The sequence below is a fragment of the Ambystoma mexicanum genome, chromosome 6p (genome assembly GCF_040938575.1).
Source record: "Ambystoma mexicanum isolate Mex_15411 chromosome 6p, UKY_AmexF1_1, whole genome shotgun sequence".
Classification (NCBI taxonomy): domain Eukaryota; kingdom Metazoa; phylum Chordata; class Amphibia; order Caudata; family Ambystomatidae; genus Ambystoma; species Ambystoma mexicanum.
The window spans coordinates 187,757,826-187,784,514 of NC_090935.1; positions in this window are offsets into that span (position 1 = coordinate 187,757,826).

The following is a 26,689-nucleotide window of genomic DNA, read 5'->3' on the forward strand; positions in this document are numbered from 1 at the left end:
GGATTTTGTTTCTTAACAAACATAAGGAACAGAATTTGGAGGTATGCAAAAACTATCATATGCCATTTGTTTAACACCTGGGTACAATGATACATTTTCCAGGATTACCTTCTCTGTATTTCCCCAATTTATAATGTTGGTTATACAATATATTTTTGTGTGTTCTATGGTTATTTTACAACTAGAAATGTCTAGTGATGCAATGTACTTCTCGGATTCACCATGCTCCTGCATACTCTCCAGATTACGTCTCAACAACCATCCTCTACATGCACTATTCTTGGACACATTGCACAACACCCCTGCCATTAGAATGAGCTATCCCCCATGATAGAAATCCTGTCTAGCTGCACACATGCTGATTCTCCTGCTCTTGCATATTCTCCACACTACATCTCAGTAGACATACACTACATGCTCTACTCTAAGATGAATTGCAGAACCCTTCTGCCATTATAATCCAGTTATCTCCCATGATAAAAATGTGGTCTAGAAGCACACAAAATAAATCTCCTGCTCTCGGATACTCTCCATACTACCTCTCTGCATCCATCCACATGCCTGCTCTACATTGGTGACTAGCAGGACTTGGTCAATCCTACCTACCTTTGAATTGGTTAAAATATACACACGCATTCTATACATCTCTGATGAATTTCCATACCAGGACGTCTGTCCCCCAAGGGCATTCAACCTACAGCGTGTTGGGACAATATCAATGGTGAAAGGCGCTATACAATTGACAGTTACATTTGCTTAGGTTACCTCTTGTAAAGAGCCCAGCCCCAGGAATGTTAAAGTTATCATTGCCCTGAAGGCTCATTTTCTTTGGGCATCTATGTGACAAAGTGACTACTTCTCTAGAGCAGAACAAGGATGAGTAATGAATTAACTGCCTACGCAGCGCTTCACACTACTACAAACCAACAAGGATCCCAATCGTAAAGGTGAAACATGCATAGTCAAGAGATGCCTTTTCACCTGTTGAGGTAGCATTGACCGATGACAGCTTATACTCTTAATTGAGATGTGAATATGGTGACAGTAGCAACCTACACAGCAATAGTACAATTAATTAATTCAAATTGTATAATGCACCTTATATTGAGACCAGTCTCTAAGAACTGGACCAGGATTGAACCTGTTTGCTCTGCGTTTTCTTGCTTCTTAGACAAACTTGTTGCCTCTGAACTAACCTCCCGGCCAAGACTCCAAAATAAAGGAATATTCTATAAGGGTTCTTTAAAATGTATACATACATTAATCGCACATCACATCAATATACAATATAACTACTGTAAAAACTCTAGGAAAATCCAGAGGAAGAACACAGATTGTTTTGGTTTTGGTTCAGAGGTGCAGATTTACATGCAGCATCTGTCTGAAGTTACTTTACAGTCACTGCGGCTGTTAAACAGGACATCTGTGACCTTTGAACCCGATCTGTTCTATTGAAGGGCAGGAGGATCAGGGCACAGGTGTTCCCAATACTTTTGTCATAATCTTTCTGAAAGGGGCATCTGGATAGCAGACTACCGTTTCTAAGAGGAAATCCATGCAATATTTTATTAGTAATAAAAATAAAGATAGGGCTTCTATACTCTTAGCAGATGGCAGTAATTCACATGCTCCCCACTCAAAAGGTTGACCCTCACCCATCGAAGGGTATGACTCATCCTCAAGGCAAAAGTACCCACGGATGCCATCTGCCAGGAGGGGCTGCAACCCAATGTTGTGTTAGATATCCATATCTAATCCCTTTTGAGATATGGCCCAACACAATAACTTTGGGTGTTCTACTTTTATATCCAATCGCCATCTAAAGGACCTGTGGATGGTTTGGACCATGAATTGAGACCCAGACAGGCAGGGTTTCATCTTGAGGAAGTCTCAAGTCACAGCAAATGCCCCCTTTTCAATAGTGGACCAGTTTCAATGTCACTTTGTCAAGTGGCTACTAAGAGAACAACATGGTAGCTGGACATCCTCAGAGTTTTTCTGCACTAGCACTACACACATTCAGAATTCACAAGTGTATCTCTGAATGATGAATTTCTGCCCATAATTGGGACCTTTAGAACGGGGTCCTTGCAAAACACATCTTTCAAATTCTGGAAGGATATTTGGCAGGCAGGAGTCCAGGTGACCCTCCTTGGCATTTTATTTAGGTGGCACATCATTCAAGGGAAGGGCAATTGTCCCATACCTCTTGATGAAAGTATCTGTCGAGGTCCAAGAAGGTTCTAATCTGTGATGGGTAGTTGGGAATGCCCCAATTCATCACTGCTGCCACTTTTTCCTGGATAGGCTGTTTGTTACTATCCACTTACTGTCCTAAGTGTGTAAGAGAACCCTTCGCTATCTGGTAATTGGAAGCCTTGATAGTTAAGCCAGTCTTCTTCATGGATGTAAGCACCTGCTTGTGGTGGGATAGATGGTCATTCCAAGCATGGCTTAAGACAGCAACATCATCTTCGTAGGCAATGCGGAAGTTCTCTAACCCAAATGGAACCTAATGAAAGGTACGCTTTGGGGGTGGTCACAACAAAATGAGAACTGGAAAGTTCTAGGAATCCAGTTATTTTAATCAGAAAATTGGACACACATATAAACATTGTAGGTCTAGGTACATAAGATTAGACCTTAAAAAAATATATGCCCAAACGGGGCTACAAAGTCAAATATTTACACTCCACATTAAAGTGAGGGTTAGTAGCATAGATATTTGTACATGTTCCTATACTACTTTTGATTGGTAGTATGCTTTTATTGTCGACACATAAACAGGTTGGTGTTTCTGGTTCGCAATGTTAGTGGCCTTCCGAAAGTGCTAAGCTATAGCAGGAGTACAGAAGGGTCCGAACTGTCATCAGGACGTGGTCATTGGTGGACCAAGTGGTGTCAAGACCTAGGGAGACAGATGACATGATGTGTGTCAGGGATCAGTGACAACATAGTAGATAAGTGTTTTTAACGGTAGCAGAACAAAGGCCTACCTTTGTAATGACGTTAGTAGAACTCAAACGAATGGAGACAGCATGTTCGTTATACTGATCTGAGGGTTCCTTGTAAATGGACACCTATTGGAAAAGAGGGGTACCATGTGGTTATCTGATTTTCCAATGATTATTTGTCAAAAGGTATGGCGTAGTTATTTTGACCATACCTGGAGCAGTAATTTTGCACGGTCCATTGGAGCTGAAAGAAGATGGCATGTGGGTGCGAAATTCCAGGAGCGTCTAGATAATGGGAAAATGCATGTCTAAACATGGATAACAGATAGTGGGATCAATTATGCTGATATAGCAGAGCTCTGGGTGCTGTAGATGAAGGTTTGCAATGCACTTAGCTAGTGGGCATTTTGTGGCTTTTTGGGATGACCGTGTTGACAAAGATGCCATTGTGCTTGATGAAAAGAGGTGAGACTTATGACTTATGAAAAGCAGTCATCAGTCTAAACATGGCATTTTCTGATGGGAGCTGAGGCAATTATGGTAAAGGGCTCTTCCAGTCAGTACAAAGGTGCGGGTTACAATACTGCGTGGTTCATACCAAATATTAGGTGGTGGACAAGACGAATGTCCATAACTGTGAAAAGAGTAACTGGTGTGGGTTAATGCGTGCGCTAATACGGGAGGAGGTGCAGGCTGAAATCTAGTCGGGGTCAGTATGGTTAAATAATGCATGCGCCAATACAGGTGGAGCTGCAGACTGAGATCATGTCTTACTTGGTTAAAAATCGAGGTCTCAGCGGTTAAATAGTGCATGCGCCAGTGCGGGTGCAAGCTGAGATGAAGTCTGACTTGTCAAAAAATCGCAGTAGAAATGGAGGCAGGGCGCGTGTCTAGCAGTTGGAACTAAGCTCATGCATATCAGTTCGGAAGGTGCATCTTACCTAATCACCTAGGTTTTTCACTGCTAAGACGTTTGTTCGTAGCTTCAGAGTACTTGGAGCTGTCTCAGTCTCTGCCGAGCTGTGCCTGTATTTGTCAGTAAACCGTGTACCAGCCAGCGCACGTGCGTGGTAGAGGACCAGCGCGAGTTGACATGTGTAAAACTTTATTAGAACCCGTTGGCCTGCACTATGTACGAGTTGCTAGGGGTTGTGTGTCCAGGGAATGGATTGTTGCATAAACCTAACAAAGTGTGGGTATATACGATCTGAGGAATGGCATGTGACTTCGTATGTTCAGCATGAGATGTTTCAGGAAAATTGTTTTTAAACGGACCCTTTAGTATATCATTAAGACACTTGGGCATGATCAATTTCATTTCTGTCTTAGGGTAGACATCTGTAGTTCCTATAGCGCTTGTTAACAATTTCTTTTCTTTGGCACATTGTCAAGTTAAAACATGCGTCATGTGATAGTTATGGCACTGACTTTACATACAGTCATTTCAGAAGCATAGAACAGTTATACATAAACAGATAAAGTGTGCACTATAAAAGTTAACTTCTTAAATGCCTTGTAAATGTACATAATATTGTTACAAGTTTTAACAGTGTTTTTAGATGTGCATTGGACATGTTATCGGAAGTGCCATGTTTTGAGCATGTAATGTGACAACTATGGCGCTCATGTTATAGATAAACATTTGAAAGACATGAATTGGTTAGACATCTACAGAAGTTGTGCGCACTTTAAAGGTTTGTCCTTGTTAGAATACCTTGGGTCTACAAACAGTATTTTGCAGGGCTAGGCAATGGTATTAAAGAGTGCGTAGGGCATTCTCTGGGTTGTGGCATGTAAGGGGCACTGAATTCCGGAGCTGGTCAGTTGTGGGTGGTACTATAACATTTTTGTGGGTGATGGTGGTTGTCCAAAGTAGTTTTTCGGGGGTCTATCTAAAGAAAAGGTTCCATTCAATAGCGACATTTAGCCTTGTTTCACTGAGTTTAGGCGAAAAATCCATTGTTGTTCCAGTTTTTGAAGTGATAAGCCTCTGTCACCTCCTCTAAAAGGATGTTTGGCTGTCTGGAGAATGAACCAGAATATATCATTGTGACTGTGTTTTTTTCTAGGAAATGTGCCACCATGGGTTTTTCCGGTATGGCATTTTTAATGCATGATCTGAGCTCGCATATGCGTTGGCTTATTTCCCGTTTACTCTTGCCTACATATAGTAGTTTACACAGAAATTGGATCGCATAGACTGTCCATTTGCTTTTACAGTTCGGAAAGTTGTTGAAAGTCCAAGTTTTGCCGTTCAAGTCGATTGTTTTCATGTCTTTCGTCAAACAGCATACAGAGCAGGATCCGCATTTTCGATGGCCTATAACTGGAGGTAGATTCCACATTGTCTGTTGTTGGTTGATTGGTGGAGTAGGTTCAATGTAAATGTTTAACAGGCAATCTTTTAGGTTCCTGCTGCGTTTGAACGCAAACCGAGGTTTTATTGGTTTGAAAGATTCTGTATGAAGGACATTCCAGAGGCACAGGATGCTTTTCTTGATCAAATTACTTAAAGGAGTGGATTTGATCACGCAGGTAATCTTGTCTTTGCATATTTCACGTGGGGTAAGAGTGAGACACGATTCTCTGCTTGTTTTTTTTGCTCTTTTTTGGGCTATTCGGATGATGTGTCCGGGGTACACTCTTGCTTTTAGTCTGGTTGATAAGTCTTGGCTTATGGTAGTGTAATCTTCCCGTGTGGTACAATTGCGTGTTAAGCGAAGAAATTGACCAAATGGTAGATTTTCCTTTAGAGATGCTGGATGGACGCTGTGGAATTCCAGCAATGTGTTCTTTGAAGTGGGTTTGCGGTATAGAGTGGTAGCCAAGGTATTGGTAGTTATTTTGTAGACTGTGAGATCTAGGAAGCAAATGGATTGTTTATATTATTGCATGGTGAATTTTATGCATGTGTCAAAGGCGTTTAGCCAGGTAAAGAATTCCTGAAGTTGTGTTTCGTTGCCCTTCCATGTCATCAGGACGTCGTCGATGTAACAAATCCAACAGCCAATCTGGTTTTTAAATGGGTTTGTGGTATCATAGACAGAGTTAATATCGAAAGTGTCCATAAAAAGATTTGCTATGTCCGGCGCAAAGGTGGCCCACATGCTGGTTCCATGGCACTGTTGTTAAAATGTTTTTTCATAGATGAAATAGTTCTCTGTAAGGGCAATGCAGATGCATTCAAGGAGAAAGGCTGTGGGTGGTTATAGAGTGGTTCTTTTGTCAAAGTATGTTTCAAACTGTAATGCATTCGTGTTGCGGGATGCTGGTATAGACTGATTAGACATCAAGGGTGGCTAGCAAGTCGTGCTGATCTATACTTAATTTATTTAATTTCTTGATTGTAGATGTGGTGTCTTGGACATATGAGCGCATCTGGCTAATAAATGGTCGAAGGAAATGGTCGATGTCAATGGACAGAGGTTCGAGAATAGATCCAATACCAGCCACTATGGGTCGGCCCGGCGGAGTTTGTGCGTCCTTATGGATTTTGGGTAGGAGGTAGAAGGCCGGTAGAATTGGGCTGTGGTTGATCAGGAAAAGTTTTTCATCATCACCGATCCTTCCTGCCATGCGTGGCACATTAAGCTTTCAATTTCTGTAAGTAGCCTAGTGGTTGGATTAGTTGGGATTTGTCTGTAGAATCTTGTGTTGGCCACATGTTTCTAAACTTCTGTGTCGTAGAGAGTCTTACCCCAGAGCACAATTCCTCCGCCTCTATCGGCTGGTTTGATGAGAAAGTCATGGTTACTTTCAAGAGACTTTAATGCGAGGCATTCTTTTTTATTCAGATTATCCGGATATTTGAGGTGTTTATCAAAGAATTGGTTGGTCTCCAGAAGGATACGGTTTTCAAAGGTTAAAATTTCTGGGCATACCATATGCGACAGTGGAGTAAAAGTTGAAGAAGGTCATAGTCCTGTTGATTTAGGAAGGTATTTTTCAAGGCTGTCTCTGAAGAAGTACTTTAGTCTTATAGTGCGAAAAAATTTCCGAAGTTCAACCTCTGTATTAAATATGTCTGCTGGTGTGGTGGGGATAAAGCTGAGACCTTTACTTAGGATACTGATTTCATCAATTGAAAGGTTGCACTCGCTCAGATTGAAAATTGATATTACCATGTTTGATTCCCGGGGGACATCCATTGCTGTGTTCTCATGGGGTGTTGTCGTTGTTGTCTTGGTCTGCCTCTTTGACCGCACACTTGAAAAAACTGTTGCTGAGACACTTGATTCGAGGTGGAGGGTGCTGAGTTGGTGGAGTCAGAATCACTGCTATTAGAGCTATTAGTGAAGGTGACAAACTCCTTTTGAGGACGTTGCAGATTCTGTCTGTTTTGTTGTGTGTTTTCGTTGGCTTGATTGTAGAAGCCTGGCACAAGGTACGGGTATGTTTTTTCTTCTTTGCAGTTTTTTACGTCATTTTGGAGTTTCCATAGCCTTTTATCAATGGTGAATTTGTGGAATTTGTTTACTTCTTCAATTTTTCCTAGTTGTGTTTTGATGTCTGGGATTATGTTTGCAGTCTTGATATTTTCTTCTAGGGCTTGGAGTTCTTCTTTCTGGGTTTTGGTTTCTTCTTCCTCTGTCTCTATAATGAGAATCACCCAGTCACGTGAGCATTTATTGCCTACTCCACTGAATTTGGTAATAAATCTGGGGTTATCTAGAAAAACGTGTGGGATGTTTCTAATTTGTACACCATACCTTTTGACAAATTATTATTGGACAATCAGATAACCACATGGTACCCCTCTTTTCCAATAGGTGTCCTATTTTCAAGGAACACTCAGATCAGTATAATGAACATGCTGTCTCCATTTGTTTGAGTTCTACTAACGTCATTACAAACGTAGGCCTTTGTTCTGCAGCCGTTAAAACACGTATCTACTATGTGGTGACCGATCCCTGACACACATCATGTCATCTGTCTCCCTAGGTCTTGACACCACTTGGTCCACCAGTGACCACATCCTGATGACAGTTCGGACCCTTCTGTACTCACGCTTGTGGGATGTTTTTACCCATGCATCCGAGCCCTATCATAAAAACTGTGCATTACTGGCATTGAAAACATCATGATGGCCAGAGCTTCCCAGAAAATGCACAGGAAAATCCATGAAGAATAGGTTCCACCCATTTTTGCCTATGTGAGCACAGGAGGGCACTGCCTAAAACCACCATTGAGCTACACACAGTAGCCTGAAACCCATTGCAAAAAGGACAATGCTGATTGCCAAAAGCAACCCTTAACTATTGGGAATTCATTTTCTTCAGGTCAAACATGGCTAAATTATGGGCACAAAATTAGTTTACTGCAGAACCACACCAGTGCCATGTGCTGAACCTGGATAATATACTTCCATGTAAAATCTCTTGTTTGGAATGCATTCATTCAAGACTGATCCAAAAAATGGACGCAGTACCAATAAATACCTCAAGGTGGCGCTAGCGGTCTAAACTCTGACAGGAGAACTGCTACTTCAGAAACCAATCCGCCTTCTGTGACAACTGAGACATCAAAAGACTGCATTTAATTAAAAACTTAACCACTTGCTGTTCCCAGAGACAAACTGATTTGATTAACAGGCCAAAAGGCTGGGAAACCTCTCACCTCCAGAGATTCACACCAGGAGTTAGAATCTCACATGACCTCTTGATTGATAGAAGGCAGAATGGCTGGCAGCCTGCTGGAGACCACACAATAGGCTCTTGCACTTGAATAGAATATGTTGATTTTGACTGTTTCCTGTCAACAAAGACCTGCCGGCCAGGATTCACATGTGATCACTGACCCACCCAAGTCTTGGAGGCGGACTCCAACACTCTGAGAACTGAATTGAAAGCAAAATATATATTTTACAGAAACACTGATAACTCTTGGTAACCGGATGACAGAAATGTGAAATGTGGGGAACCTTAAAATGGAAACTTTGCCTACAATTCAAGCCCAAACTCCAATTTGTGTGATGTTCTGGGGCAAGACCCCACTATTTATTGATATTGTAGACACTGTATTTAAGCTAGCGACCTGGAAAGTTAGTGAGATATGTGTAGTAGGAGGGTGTACATTTGTATACATTTTAATGAAAAACCAATGTTGCATAACCCACTAAAAAGTGCAAAATGTTGCCATTTCTGAATGCAAGCCCCCAGGAAGAGCAGAGTTTGAACAGAGTATACCTCATGTGATATGTGATGGGTGCATGTAATTTTAAACAACTGTGTATCTGTGCAATATGTATTTGGGTCAAATATAGATTTGTGGGCAAACTGACCAGGGGAGGATCCTCTGACCCATAAAACCTACAGCATCACTCTGACTCACATTTCCTTCCCCCAATCAAGGAAGAGAGAAAAGCTTGACCAATGATCAGTTGAGAGAGGGGCTGGCTTAGTGATGCTGCGCACACACCCACTTTCAAAAGACATAAAAAGAGCCACTGGAAGCTAGAGAGGACATTCAAATCCAGTTGCTGCGGAGCGTTTTGCCGGACCACACAACATCCAGAAGATACCTGTTCCAGACTGACTCCAGCTACATACTCCAGAAACTAGAACTTATACTTTAGAACCTAAATCAGAGGCCTAAAACCACAAGCTGAGTTCTCTGCAGCAGGCCTCAAATCATTGCAAGCTACTCACAGCCGGGCGAGCTGCTTGAATCCCTTGCCAAGATCTTTTGCCAGGACCAGTGCAGAGATCCAGGAGCCGTGCAGAGACCGCCAGAAGATACCTGTTCCAGACTGACTCCAGCTACATACTCCAGAAACTAGAACTTATGCTTTAGAACCTAAATCAGAGGCCTAAAACCACAAGCTGAGTTCTCTGCAGCAGGCCTCAAATCATTGCAAGCTACTCACAGCCAGGGGGCTGCTTGAATCCCTTGCCAAGATCTTTTGCCAGGACCAGTGCAGAGATCCAGGAGCCGTGCAGAGACCGCTGTATCCGGACAGACCAGACCAGACCAGACCGTGCAGAACCGCAGACCCAGAGACCAGATCGCTGTGAAGTGTCGCTAGCCTGATTGATCAGATCCGTGACGAGACCCAGTCCTTCCAAATATATTGTGAGTACAGCTAGGACGGGGCAAAAACCAAATCTCTTAGTTTAAAGTAATATAATTCAATCTATTTAAGCTAAGTAGAACTGCCTCCTAACTGTCACCTGTCATTTGTAAAGCTGCACCATCGTCACTTGTCAATTCTGCAGCTGCAAAGCTGTCACCTGTCATATTGAGTTTACTTTAAATCCGAAAAACGACCTTTACAAAATCGTTCATATCTCTGGAATCGTTTGGGCTACAAACTTGGTTTAACTTTCCTCTGAAAGCTTAGAACGTGTAACCATCAGTAGTCATTTCTTTCCTTGCCAAAAATTTGTTTGCCTCTTAATCTCCATCTCTGAATCATTGCTAAAGTGAGCCTGAACTCATCCCAAGTATCTCTCACTCACCCTGAACCTCCTAAATGGAATTAAAAGCATTTTCAGCATATTTCTCACTTCATTGCCACCACATTCAAAGCACTTGGGCCTGTGTTTTAAAACTCATACCGGTTTTCTCTAAGCTTGCTGGGGGGGAACTGAATTTCGTATTGTATTTGATTGCATTCCTGAGAACTGTGTGCTCCTCTTTCCATCTACTTCCATGTCTTACATTGCATAGGGAAGGGGGGTGAATTGCCAGAGAAAAAGTGATTGTATTATCTTTTGCTAAAATCATCTCAAGTATTTCTGTACTGCCTTTTATTCCTCATTGCTTTCCCTTGAAATCATAAAAGTATTTTTGCTACTTGATCCATCCTATACTAACTCCTCATTGATTATAAAGAAGTGTGCTAGTGTCAGATTACCCATTGTTGATTAACATTATATTTATAAGGGCGATATCGATTATTAATTTATTATAAAAGCGTGGTATCTATATTTTGTCTTATTTCTCAAATACACCTTTTAAACTTGCAAAACAGAACTACTTCTTGGCTCAGTGGGGTCAGGGGATTCTAAGAGAGGGTGTTATATAGGGGCAGTCATCCAGAACTCATGAACTGGACATAAAGATATATCAAGAAGGGTTTCCATTCATTATCCCAGACTAGGCATTGACTTAGCTGTAGTGTTGAATTGAATCTTCTTACATGCTATAGCTTAGCACTTTCGGAAGGCTACTAACATCCCGAACCGGAAACACCAACCTGTTTATGTGTCGACAATGAAAGCATACTACCAATCAAAATTAGTATAGGAACCTGCACAAATATCTATGCACTTTGGTTAGACCATCTTCTTCAGGGCGAATGATTTGTTAATGTTGTCTATACATCTTCCAGCGTGTCTCAGAATGAGACTGCATAGGCAGGCTGCCCTGTCCCCTGTAGGGAGACACAAACAACATAGCAGACTGAGCATGAGTATACCTAGTGGTAGATCCAAAAAATAGCTGTAGACCAGCTATTTATTGCACATTGGGCCTCATTCCGAGATTGGAGGCAGCCATGGTGCTATCAGCACCATGGCTGCTTCAAATACCGGGTCAATGTCTGGTCTGGTTGAATGGGGACTTACCGGGACATTCAGTCCTGTGCGGACCCGGTAAGTCCCCATTCAGCCAACCATTCCCCATTCCCATTTGAGCCCCCATAGGGCTCAATGGGAATGGGGAAGGCGCCAATTATGGGTCCGCAAATAGCAGGCCCGTAATTAGCGCCCTGGTCCCTTAGCAGGACCCGTGAAGGACGTGTGGTCAGACCACATGTTCTTTGAGGTTCCAGCTAAGGGACCTTGGAATTGGGCGGTAAGGGTTTACTGGCACCGGTCTCCTTACCGGTGGCCGGTAACCCTTACCGCCCAACTCAGAATGACCCCCATTGTCTTTGTGGAATAGGGGTATTATTCCCAGAAACACAAGGGGCATATGAATATGCAAGACCAATTGGTGTGTGGCATGGCGTATACACTCGGTCCCGTGGGGAGTGAGTGAACGGGAGTGCGGGAAAAGATGGTGGGGCTGGGAGAACCATTAGAGCCCAGCACCCTGTGACAAGGTGGGCATGTGGAAGCCACCATAATCGTTCCTGCTCACCTGTGGTTGGAGGCACTCAGCACGGATAAAATGATGATAATGATAATTATGTGTTATTTATATAGCGCCTTAATCCAAAGCGCTTTACAGAGCACATATTTACATACAATATCACCCAATCAAAATTCATACTCATTTCTCGACCTCAGAAGGATGAAAGGCTGAGTTGGCCTTGCCAGGATTCAAACCTGTGACCTGCAGATCACGCACAGATCGCAGCAGTGAGTGCTCAACCCGCTGAGCTATCTTACTGCGTAAGACTGGAGGCAGCTGCTGGTTAGCAGGATGATGTGCTGCAACAAATACACACAGGTCAGATCAAAAAGTGTGAGCCATACCTATATAGGGGGTCTCTTACCTTGGATGATGCCAAGTACTCTTCTATAGCGGCCGCTGCACAGAAAGGGAACATCGCTTACTGCGTTCGCAGTAACTACTAGCGGTACCTCCATATACGTCATTGGGGGTGGGGCCAAAGATTGTCATCAGGGAAGCGCTTAGCCATAAATTATAGCGAGCGTTCGCAGTAACTACTAGTGGTGCTTCTACGTTTGGGCCAAAGATGGTCAGGTGGGATGCGCTCAGCCATAGGCTATTGCGAGCACTGGTCAGCGTGTGGAATGGCCAATGGAGTGCGAGTCTGTCCACTCAGCGCTATGGGGGACACAACTGCATATGATAAATCCAATGACATGTGCGAGCCCGGAAATAAATGGGAAGAAACATATGTTAAATCTGATGGATGCTGCAAGGTGCTGTAAAGGCCAGAACAGCTATTTGTGGCTGAATGATGGTTATTTTTATGCACATCGGCACAAAAGGGCAAAATATGTACACACCAAGGGGGACGATGGCTGTTGCATGCTCTAGAGTGGATACGTGCTGGACACAGATGGAACCATATGGTGTGGTAAGTGAGGTTAAGTGCTCAAGATGGTAAAGTGATGTGTGATACTTGCTTAGCGGGCAATAACTGCCAGATCATGCCACTATGGCTTCATTGAGGCCTTGTTGGCACATGTTCAAACCGAAAATCCACTTCTTTTCTTGTCTGAACAGTATGTCGTGAAAATTGCCTCCACGTATTGGTGGCTTCATTTTCTTGAGGATGGTCTATTTGAAGTTATCAGCAGTATGTCCCTTGACCAAGAAATGTGGGACAAGTGGGGCTGTCATTTTGCCTGTTCTTATGCATAAGCAATGTTCTATCATGCTGTGGGATATTTTAACCCATTCCAATGTGCCCCACTGCATCACTTTACAAATGGGGAAAGAAACAGCCAAAATGGATGCGCTGACTCCTGTGCGAACTAAAATCTGCAAAACTGTATTTGGGTCACAACCACAAAAAGCTGCACACCCTGCCACACACAGTCAGGGAGGGTGAAAAACAGAAACAGAGTTATCACTGCAGGAGCATGCCAGTGGGTTCTGTTACATTCAACATGGAGCAAAGCAGCAGAATTGTGCTGAAAACTGAAAATGCCTTTTAAAATGTTGGCTTTGCAACCTTCAAAAGTGCTGTTTTTTGGTGCTAGATCGATTTATGTCCATTGAATCATTGAGATTAAAAAGTGTACTGAAATGTCAGGATCATCCACTGTGGCTCAGAGGAACCAGGCCTCATTGACTTACAGCAGTTATGAAAAGTATCTAAGGAAAACGCAGCCCAGGAACATGTGTTTTCAGTTCCATGGGAAAAACTCAGCAAAAATGCAACATGTAAAAAAATCAGCTGTGCAGACAGAAACTTTAAACAAAGGCTGGATACATGTATCTAGACTGCAGACAATCCCAGCACTCAAGGGAAGACCTAATGCTGAATCAAACTGTGTATGTGCTGCATAGGAAAATCGGATTTAAAAAAACTCAGTTTAATGTGAAGAAAGAGCAAAATCGCCTGTTTTGAAAGCATTTTTTTGTTGAAAGGCTTAATTTTTTAAGAAATGTCAAAGGATTGTTAATGTAAAAATCCAGCTATAAACTGTGTTCATTCTATATGTTTTAATGAAAGATGTAGGTAACTTAAAGTAACCTAGCTTGGAGTTAATTATCTAGTTAAAAAAATATATATTCTGCTTGACAGTCCTCAGCCTGGGAAAGGTTGACACTAAGGTTGACACTTCACTGATGGCAGGAAAGGACTAATTGCTAATGGGAGGCCTTGCATACTCATGACAAAGGACCCATTAGACATTCATCTGTGGCCCAGGAAAAGACAATAGAAGGCTTGGACACTCATTCCTTCCGAGGAGGGGGAGGATGCAGGGAGAGGCTTCTCATTGAACTTCAAAGGACTGGCCATTTGCTCACACTTGGGAAATAAGAAAAAAAAACTGACATTTGATTTTGGATTTAAATTACTTATTTTGCCACAGATCTTCATGACATTTTACTTGGCAGCAAAAATAAGTAAAGGAATGAAAGTACATACATTGAATTCTGAATGTATGATAGTGAAGGATTTCTTACTGCGTAAGGAATTGAAGTTATGAAAAAGGACTAATTGCACAGAGACTCCTAGGAGTGATCGCACATATATGTACTGAATTAGGAATTGTTAGGCCAAACCTTTATGATTACAATTGACAAAATTCCACAGAAAGACAAAGCCAGGTCCCACCAACTTGGGAGTTGGATGTAAATGTACACACAAAATATGTAATGTATGTGTCCGATTTTATTAGAAGGCATAATTATATAAATATGTATTTGTGGGAAAGTTACATTTTGGCCCAAATAACTTTGGGAGGTTACCAAGTCACATAATAAAATATGACAACCCTTTCTGTCATCATATCCAGAATATCTCACTTCAGAACTGTGTCTACACAACCACACCACTTTACCCAGACTTACTATCTCCAGCAGACTGGATAAACAGATTTGCCAGCCCACCTACACCCTTAACACCCTGTCCCACACCTCTTAGAAATACAAGATTAGCTTCTCGCCTTGTTGTACTCTCTACCACCTTCTTGAGCGCAGCCCCACCAACCATGATTAGAAACGCTAGACTCAGCCATCGCACTAATCCTGATGTAAAACTCACCAGAATGCTCACTAATCAGGCTAGGAATCTCACGCAGCCCACCTCACTTACTGACCCTCCACCGAGTCACAAGCCTGCAACACCTCACCCACCACCACACATGAAAGTCAACCTTCCACTTACCTCCATCAAGGGAGCTCTCATCAACGCATGCTCATTGGTAGCCCACTCTACTGATGTCGCCGATATTATCTCCACCAACCAGCTAGACTTTATCGCTATCACGGAGACATGGCTCCACCTAGCAGCCGGTCCCACAATAGCTCTAGCCATCCCGGATAACTATGCCATCATCCGAGCGGACAGAAAAAATGGAATAGGAGGAGGAATAGCAATTATTGCAAAATCCACCCTAAACATCAGAGAAGTAACTAGCACAACCCTACCTTCAGCCAAACTCCTATCCGTCAAACTCCCATTATCTGACACCCAAACTATCCTTCTCCACATTATATACAGACCTCCAGGACCCCCCTCCACCTTTGAAGAAGATATCTCTCTCTTACTCATTACCAACCTGAAACCTAAATCTCAAATCATCATTATGGGCGACTTCAACTTGGGACTTAATGACCCCAATGACAATCAGGCCACCTCCATTAATGACACCATTACTCATCTAGGCCTCACCTAACACATTAATAAACCTACACATACAAAAGGACGATCCTTGGACTGGCTTGCAGACGCCAACTGCAACCTCTCACTGACCGACATCACTCCTTGTGCTTGGACTGACCACCACCTTATTACCTTCTCTCTACCCAGATCCATACCATCTACCACACTACCCACTAGGTTACCTCAAATAATCTCCAGAAATAACTGCAACATCACAATAGAGAACCTTAGACCTCTTCTCGTGCCTATCAGTAAAACTAATCTACCTACGCAAAATGACAACCCATCAGCCATTGTAGACCTATACAACAATACCCTAGAACTAGCTCTCAACCAGATAGCTCCTCTGAAACAACGAAAAGCCAAACCCATTGCCCACTCCAACAAATGGTTCTCAGCAGAATTAAAGGCTCTCCGCAGTATCAAAAGAACTGCAGAAACTAGCTGGAGAAAAGCCCCTTCTCTTTTCACTAAAGATAAGTTCGCCTCAGCAGCCTCCACCTACAAATTCGCCATCTTAAATGCTAAAAAAGAGATCTATAACATGAGAATACAAAACGCCAAATCTGGCACTAAAGAACTATTCTCTATACTAAGGGAACTCGAATCACCACTGCCTCCTTCAGAGGACTGCATTAAAGACAAGGCCTGGTGCAATAATATCCAGCTGGCCCTCGCTAATAAAATTGCCCTCCTACAAACTAAGATAGAAGCAAAAAAAGCCAACCTTGCCTCCAAACAGAATCCCATCAGCATAATAAACCACACCACCCCCAATTGCCCTTCCTTCCACTTCTCACCAGTCGCAGAAGAGAAAGTAATCAAGATAATCGCCAGTCTCAAACCATCCAACTGCAAAAGTGACATTTGTCCCGCCTCCGTCATCAAAGACGGGGCTAATGAGTTAGCCCCTCTCATCACCTCCTTGATCAATGCTTCCTTCAAAAACTCAGTGGTCCCCAATAACCTTAAAGAAGCGTGGGTCCTACCCCTGCTCAAAAAACCCAACCTAGACCCCAACATCCCCACAAATTACGGGCCCATCACCACAGTCCGATTTCTCCTCAAAATCTTAGACAGGGTAGCCTACCTCCAAATACAACAACATTTAGAAGACAACAACCTCCTAGGCTGCGACAATCCGGCTTTAGACCAAGGCACGGGACTGAAACTGCCCTCTTGGATCTAAAAATCCAAATGGATGATGCCAAAGATAAGGGCAAACTGGCCATTTTGCTCTTGTTGGATCTATCTGCTGCCTTTGATCTGGTTGACCACCAGATCCTCACTCAACACCTCTCCTCGGCTGCTGCATTCTCACCGTGGCTGCGGACCCTACCCCAATCACATGTGGAGTGTCCCAAGGCTCCTGCATTTCCCCCACACATTACAACATCTTCACGAAGCTCCTCTTTGACCGTCTTGACGATCTGGGTGTCAGCTACACTAATTATGCAGACGACACCCAGGTCCTCATCACTCTCACTGGCAGCTATGAAGAGGATGCTGCAAAGCTTAATGAAATCTACTTAGAAATCCAAGCCTGGGTGGCCACACACAGTCTTTGCCTCAACGACGATAAGACAGAACTGCTTATCGTAGGCTCCCAGGCTCGACTCAACAAACTACACCAAAGGTATCAATCCTTTACCATTGACGGCAACATCATAAAAGTCTCCAAAGAGGTCAAAACACTAGGTGTGTATCTCGACTCCACCTTGTCACTAAAAAAACAAATAAACTCCACCATCTCAGCCACCAATAAATTGATCAATGCCTGTAGGCCTTTTCTCTCCACCTCTAGCTGCCTCACCTTATCAAGAGCGTGGATATTGTCTAAATTAGACTATTGCAACACACTCTACCTAGGCACTACCACAAAAAACTTGAACAGGCTCCAGATCCTGCAAAATAATGTACTAAGATGTGCCCTTAACCTCCCGCGCAAGGCTCACATATCCACGGCCAGCAAAGAAGTCCACTGGCTCCCGATCCGCGACAGAATCAAGCTAAGAACCCTGGTCATCACCCATAAGTGCCTGTCACACACCGCCCCTCGCTACCTCTCAAACAAATTAGCTTGACATTGCTCCACTAGACCCACCAGAACCCCTTACCTGCACCAACTAAAGATCCCCAACTATAAACCTAAAAACAGCAGGAGGTTCATGCTTCCCAGTGCTCGCAGCACAATGCTGGAATACCCTCCCTCTTGCAATTAGATCGGAAGCCGCATTCTGGCCATTCAGAGCCATGGTGAAATCATGGTTACTAGCCTAAACATCCAATCTCTCAATGACACGTTCAGCCAGCTGCCGTTCGACACCATGTAGTAATGTTCACCCTGGCTTTATCCGATTCAGGACCATCCTGTAACCCGGTCCTCACTCTCCCCTGTAAGTATCTTGTATCCTGTTCTCTGTATACTTTATTCTTGTATGTAACTACTCAGAGCCTGGACTAATGTATGCTCTGATTGGTGTATTAAGGTGTTTGTGTAACAATATGTAACTCTGCTGTGCACATGATTATGCGCCCAGCTACCTGAGGGTTCGGACGCGCTTTATAAATAAACAAACTAAACTAACTAAACCAGCAATAAGCACGGCGGGAACTGTGCCTTTGACCAATCATAACCTTGTCGGTATGGGTTGTAAGTCTGCCCCTACCATAAACCTAGTGATGTCATTTGGCAAGATAAATAAAGGAACCTCACAACACACAGACACACACTGGTTACTGACTCCATCCTGATTTCCGCGTGGTGGTTTGTTCCTGAATCCTCCATCTTGTTCCTGATTCCAGATTTCTTTGCAAAACCAAGGCCTCAGAATTGCTGAACTGTTTTTCAGCAAGGCCCAAATCCTGAAACCACCCCAAAACTAAGGGAAATAATTCTGATCCAGTCTGACTTGTTACCATTAATGCTTGCCTGCTGAAACTTGCCATCCCGCTGATCTACAATGTCCAGCAACCAGAAGGGCCAATCTAATCCAATCCAGTCTGTGCCGTCCAATTGACCAGAACTGTCCAGATCACCTATCCTGCCAGAAGTGGCCTGCTGTCTGTAGACCTGATCCGGATGACCAGAACTTGACGGTCCAAATCTTAAATTAAAGTGGACTGTAAGTATTAATAGGAATCATAGTGAATCATTGCATATATTGCCTTGTCCTATCCCAATCTATAACCCATTCTATCTTTAACTTAAGAAGTAAAATATTGTCAGAACCATTCTTGCAACTCTGTCTGTAATTCTTAGCATTAGCACCAATTTTCTCTCATTTGTTTTACTAGACCATAAGCCATTAGTGATTTGGATTAAATAAAGTAATTCCCATAAAGAAAATTGGCTATCCACCACGTGAACGGTTACAATGGCCAAGTAACTGTGGAGATTCACGGGTGGAATTCTTCTTTTTCTTAGCCATTAAATCTAGTTTAATTAAAATCAACCTGTCATTAAAAAAAACAAAGTTCTGTTTTTTTCTGTTCTATTTGTTTAAAAACGCCTCTCATTCAAACGTGCATAAATTCCTCAATTATATAGCTAGAGACTTAATTTCAACTCTGACTTAAACCTAAGACCTTAGACCTTTTAGCTACATCCACACCTATTTGACCCGTTTTTCTTAAAAATCTCATGGGGAAATTTAGGTGGGAATTATCAATTTTGCAAATGTTTTACACGTGTGTTTTCCCATTCAAAGTATTTCCAAACTTCCATTCCGATTCAAAACTGTTGCTCATATTATAGCTTATGTTTGTTAGGATCTTTTCAGTTTTGCTCCCATAGATATTTATATCAATTTAAGGACTTTTTGCACATTTTTCATTGTTTCACACAGCCATTTTCGAGTGTCATTTTAAAAAGTGTAAAATTTCCAAAAGTTTTCTCTCTGGTTTGGGGAGGGAAGATTGTATTCAAACCCTGTACACTGTTCTGTATTCCTGAATAGCTGCTGCTTACTTACATCTGTGTAGAATTGCTTCTTTGTGTGTTGAGAAAGTTGCAGGGGGAAATCTTAACTTAAGTGCTATCTTTTCCAACCAGCCAAAAGTGTTCTTTTCTCTATATTTTATATTCTGTGTTACTAAAAAGTTAATTCAACTGCCTTACATACTTTCTGATTTGTATTGTCACCACATTGGTGATTGCTGCCCCATATATTAAGACTTGTGTTTGATTTGAATTTTAAATAAATAAATAAAGATTACCTTTACCAACCCGCCTGATTCCTGGTCCATTGTGACCTGGGTTTATTTTGAAAAGGGGTGTGATATGAGTGGTATATAACTCAGAATACTGAACCTGTAGTCACAATAAATAAGTATTTCATGTGTGCATTGCATGCTAGGCTTAACAATGCATTTTTTTTACTTCTCGCTCTGTCATACCTGTGTATCTTAAATTACAAGGGTAGGTGATCATATATACCACATCTTTAGTGTTACAGTTGGTAAACTGTTTCTGAACCCAGTATAAGTCTATTTTTTGTTTTGTTCCGTGAGACATTATCTTAATGGTATAGCCTTCACTCAGTTCACATTACCACAAAAAGCAAAGCGAGTATATCTCTTGACTGTGCTTGTTTCACCGTTAATGATTGGGATCACTCTCATTTGGTAGTAGTTTTACAGCTAAGTAGGCGGTGTAGCCATCACTCATCCATGTACTCCTGCAGGACAGTAGTGGGCGTGTCATGGTGGGAGCTGTTAATGAAATTTCTCCAGAAAAGAACATATAACAGACATTGATATAATTCCTTAGATGGAAGTCATTGTAAGTGAGGGTCATAGAGAGAACAAGGTGAGCTTATGCTATGCCAGATACAGGTATTTGTTGTTTAATCTTCACATATCGTAACTCAGCTTCAGTGGCTGTCCATTTGATGAACAATTGCCAATATATTTCAAACTCATGATAATGTAATCAACCAGTTTCTCTTCTGATTTCAACAAGGCATTGTTCATGGCATCTCTCGTATGAAAAATCGAGTCTGTAGTTTAATATTTACTTGGACTGTGTCTAGTGTTTATCCTGAAATGAATTTAAAAGTACCCCCAAGTAGTGCTGTTTATCCTTAGCTGCTTTTATTCATTAAGAACTAACGGAACTGTGGATATGTGCATGCCATTTTTGTTGCCATATTATTTTCAGGAGAATTCCATGTTATTATGGTTCTCTTATGATGGTGCTAGCAGGGTTATGGCTGGATTATGGACAACATTGCAACTGACAAAACTGAAGGCGTTTGTTTTTTTTGGCATTGCAACCACAATGTCCCTTTTAAAGTGTTTTTTCTCTTAATTCGATTTTTTAAACACATTTAAAAGTAGGTTTAAGTGTAATGTACGTTTGGTAATGTTTTATGAACAGTAGTGAAAATGTCTTCACTTGGCCAGTACACAAGGCAGAGCCAGCCGGACCTTATTGTTATTTGTTATGGTCATGGTATGTCATGCTCTGGGCACAGCATTCATTTGCCAGGAAAATGGACACTTGGGGGGAGGGGGTGCAGTTGTGACTGGACATGCCTGTGGCACATGGCCAGTGCTATTTCAAGGGACAACCAACCACTGATCATGGCCACAGGAAATGATGGTAGCCATGAAGTGTGTTACTGTTGTGTAATGGGCATGATCAAAGGCTATACTCCAACCTAAGTCGACACTGGCCATGGACAGAGCCCACTTGAGAGAGGGCATTGTAAATGGCAACAGACCATGAAAGGTGGCCACATTTAATGGCTTGGGAGGACCCCGGGCAAAGTGACTGCTGTTCATGGAAACATGGCATTGCCAGCACCCAATATGGGTGACCTGGGGTCACACATTCCCCACTGGGTATGGCTTCAGGTCATGCACAGCAGGTCATCGGGTTCCTCTGGATAACTAGGGGTGAGATAGGGGCCTTCCCCAGTCAAAGTTGACAATGGGAACGAACACTGTCTTTTCCTGCAGGTCTATCGGGTGTGCAAGGTATGTAGACCAAAGTCTTTTCAAATTTGTAAATGAGCATATTGGCAGGCAGGACCCGGTGGACGTCACAGAAAGCTCTGGGTTCGCAGGGCAGGACCAAATGGCTACAGGCTATGCCAAATGGAGACATGGGATTCTCGCTGTGACCCAGGGTTGAGCCAAATGCCAAGTCGAATCAAAATGTTCACAGTATTAAACAAAAAGTGGGGAACCACGCTCTAGACAACGCAGTGTGTTGTCATTATTCATTTTAGTTCAAATCGCACACTTATATGCAGAGAGGTCATAAAGAGAGACGTGACTAAGAGTATAAACATTATTTTAATACAAAGCGTAATAACTGGTACATGTTCATTAACAATACATAACATCTAAAACTGTGTTTTTAAAAAATTGAGTGTTTGCAATCACACAAATGTTTTGTAAAATTCTAAGAAAAAGCAAAAAAATATAAAAATCAGAAAGACACACAAATCAATTCAAACAGTCATTTACATTCCCATAAAGTAGGCTTAATACTACTCTGAAGTAGATCCAGAATATCTATTCATATGCTTATGGAGTGCTGTTTAGTTTTTCTATGTTTTTGTTGGCATGATCAATGTATGATCATGTCTTTTGTCTGCCTACGTAGCTGTGACAAATATGAACACTTTGGGTAGTACTCATGTGTATATTAAATTAACGAGCACTACAACATGTTTCGGCATGCCGGTAGTTGCAGCATCCATGTTGAGCCTTCCTTAGGGCGGGCGAGCCTAATGACCCTATAGGGGGCAGAGAGAGATACATGAATGTATCAGTATTTTATACTTGTAAAAGACACAAATAATAATTTCTGTAAACTATTTTTCAGAAAGAATTTCCATATAGTACTTACCCCGTATTTCAGACAGGGGTATGCAGAGTGGGTGGCATTTTCTCCAGACACGGAGGTTCCTATATAGGATAGACAGATTCCTCTCTCGGACAGAGCCCCTCTTCCCTTTCCAAGGCAGCATGTAGAAGGGAAAGGGCGAACCCTATGACCATATTACCACAAGCACATTTTTTCCCTTTCAAATGTATCTCAATTTCAAAAAAATGTACCACATAGTCTGTCCCTGTTGGACATGCCACTTTATCCACATTGTCTGGGTGATGACCTCATGCCATCTAAAAATGTTGAGACGCCCCCTCTAATTTATCCTCCTCTTGACAAAACTCCACCAAACGTTGTATAAACATTATATCTAGATCTAAAATCTTGTTGCCAATGTTTGTGCAGATTCGTCAAATGTCACCACATTTATAAGCCTTCACAATATTTTGGGACCCCACCTCTAATTTCCCCCCCTCCTGACAAAATCCCACCAAACTTTAAAAAAACATTTATATCTAGATTTACAATCTTTTTGCAAACGTGTGTGCACCTTCATCAAATGGCACCACATTTATCAGCCTTTACACTATTTTGGGACCCTCTAATTGTGTTCCCTCTTGACAAAACAGCACCACACTTTCCAAAACCAGTTAGAATCAGTTCTAGAATGAGATTCCAAACTATCATGCAGTTTCGTTGAGGGGCGGTCATCAGAGGAATGCCCTGGACTGTCTGCAGACAACGGAGAAGAAAACCTGCCCCATAAGGTTTTTTTAAGGCCATATCCCATCCCATCCTCATTCCCCCTCACCTCCCCAGAGATTGTTGGATAAGTTTGACAAGTGCAATGTTGTGATTTTGCTGTGATGTTCGCGGTCACCGTCACCTGGCTGCGAATCCAACATGGCGGGTGTTTCAACAGACCTCACGTTGCCCTCTAGACCAATCAAATGCCCGTCCGTGGATCAAACAGGAAGTGAGTCCATGGACCACACCCAGAAATTACAATTTTTGTTTTAACCTACTTTTTGGTTGTTTTAAAAAAATACTGGGCGGATTTACACCAAGTTTACAAAAGCACACTTTTGGGACGATTGTGTATATGGGAAAAAACACACATGCTGGGACACTCTTATAATGTTGCCCCTCCTAGACAAAACCTCACCAATCTTTGCAGGATCAATGCAAAGGGGCTGTGTACTTTATTTGCAAAGTTTCTTGAGGATTGGTCCAGGGGGGCAAAGTTATAAACTGCCCAAAAAGGGCTCTTCCTATGGGATGAGCAACTTAACCATACCTACAGTGCTGCTAGCACAGGCCCTGTAATCTCATTTTAGCAGAGATTGCTTCTTTTAGGTTTGTAGGGTTTGTAAATGAGACTTTATCAGAGAATGTCCATTCTTGTGCACACAGTAGCTATAGTAAATTTTATACCTCATGGTGGGTAATATAAACATTGAATACACCCCGTCCTATCACTATCTGGGGGTCGAATTTGAACCTCATGGTGATTATAATGCGTGCAGATAAATACGCATTGTTAGAGCTGCCGAAGTTTCTGCCCTGATGGCTAAATTTTCTAGCAAACAGGGCAGTTCCACATCGTGGGCCACACAGCATTTATACATCCAAGTGTTTATTCCAATGCTTACCTACGGCCTAGAGGCTCTTTGGACTTCGGATCTGGCTTGGCTACAGGTCATCGAGGGCAAATTCTGGCACCGGATTTTGGGCTTACCTCCTGGAGTCCCAATAGCCCTCATAAGGTTAGAATCGGGACTTCTTTCTTTAAAAGCGGTTGTATTAAAAAAGAGAGCAGGATTCTTTCTGAGGACGATCGGTGGTGACACCAACCCGTTACTGATGGCTGTCCATCAGGAACTAGGCAAAAGGTGCTCCATCCACGCACTACATGAGACCATGAGTAAATATCTAGCAGAGATAGGTTGGAACCATAGAGGAGCTAGCTACTCAAAAGCAGTCCAAAATGCGCTCGGTAAACGGATCGCCTTATGGGACTGGTTAGAGAACTATGCCCATCTGAGTAAGTTTAAGAGCTATCAGTCTGTTCAATACAGACACTACGAAGTCATGACGCCGCAAACATATTTAAATCTTTGCCCAGCCAAAAGACTTAGGTGATTCATTATTCTACTCAGAATGGAACTACCTACTGGGATGATCTTGGGGAGTAGAGAAAAGATTCCCACAAAAGATCAAATTTTCCATCTCTGTAACCAAGCATAAACCCTGGGGACGCCAGACATTTATTAACTAAATGTCATATCATGGCCAAAACTATTCAGTCACTATTTGGCAAATGTGTACATAATTTAGAAAAATTTGGTGAATTCTCTTTTTGGAAATATTGTACAAACCCGGGGAAAAAAGGGGCTATTAGTTGTCCTCTATAATATATGGATAAAGATAGACTGCAGACTGGGTCCTTTGCTATGAAATCTTGATAAAGTAGCAATAACACTTCCCTAGAGAGCTGATGATCTGTTTGGGTATGGCAGGACACTAGAGTTGATATTTACATCCAGCATAGGCGTTCCATTGGAGAACAGTGCTAGTTAATACATTAGCATTCTAGTCTCGTTAAGTGCATAGGGTAACTTTTGCACACATATTTAGCTCTAGTGTATTTTGTGAGCTTGGATAGATATCATTTTATTTCTTTTTAAAAATAGTTTCGGGCTCAAAGAAGCTTGGGACAAGGGACAATGTGCAGATACACTAGATTCACATGCTCATATGTTTTTCAATGGCTCGACTAGGTTCAATGATACAACGCGGTTCAGACGGGCAATGGCTACAAACCAATAAAAAGCTAGGAAATGGTCATGCAATTTTGGATAGGTGTAAACCGGAGGTCAACGAGAGCCTGCTGTGTCTCCAGAGGGTACAGAAGCTTAAAAGGTTCTCACCATGTCTCAAATCAGCTCGAAAGTGGAATCACAATGAACTTTTCTTCTTCATCATGAAATGATGTGCAATCCTCTTCAGGGTCTCTAAAGAAAGGGTGAGTCCTCGTTCTGCCCTTATTAGCCCAGAGGGTTGCTAGTGACACTTGCAGGAATTGCCTTTTCAGAAGGCAACATCTGGGTACCAGTGTCTAAGTAGAAGACATGCTTCTTCCACAGTGAGTTACTTCAAATGTGTCCTTGAAGTCTGCAGAGGAAAGGCCTTTCTCCCTCCTTGGAAATCCTTAACTCAGCCACCACAATGCACTGCTCCACATATGTAACCACATGCATGTATACCCATCAATGTAACAAGCATGTGGGAGCCCCTCTACTGGGAATGAGCATGGGTTCAATAACCTGTCCTATGGAATCTCTTCCACTATGGAGGGTCTAGAAACACCTTTTAGCTCCCTGACCCTTCACTGCAGAGAACTATGCATTGCGTACCAGTCTGGTGCCATCCACAAGGGTAGTTCAACACCGAAATGCTAGACAGTTCTCCTGTGAAAAAGAGTACCATCAGCAACCCCAGAGTGTTTGGACCCTGTTGGACTTCCTCAGTGAGGTGCAGCTGAGCCTCTCTGAGGCACAGTGGGCAAGGGCTCCCCATCAGGACTACCCCAGGTTACTTAAGGTGAAACCCCAAGTTTCCCACATTTAGCAGTGTGGAAGCCCCTCTACTGAAAGCTAAACGCGGTTGTGGACCGCCCAGAGTGGAAGAAATTGCATAGAGCATGTTATTTGAACCATGTTCGTTCTCAGCAGAGGGGCTCCCACACTCTTTTTGAATATGTAAACCCAACATGTACAGGACTTAGGCAACAAAACAATGTTGAGGAATACGCAGTGGCCAAACCGGTTAGGGTATTTTGTAATTTAGTGTGTGGGACAACACAACAATTAACTAAAAAAATTCAACTGAAGACCCGAATTTCCATGTCAATGAGCACAATGAGAGAGGTCAAGGGCAGTGCACGGTGGTGGCCAAGCCATGTTCATATTATGACGTTGTTGCCAATGTTAAAGCTTTGGAGACCGAAAGGGGCCTATTTTTATGTTTTTTTCATTTTGCGTTGAAGTCACAACATCCCTTTAAGGAAGTGCTTTCATTGATACACATGTTTATATTTTAATGTGCAATGCAGGGTAGATGTACTTACCTTTT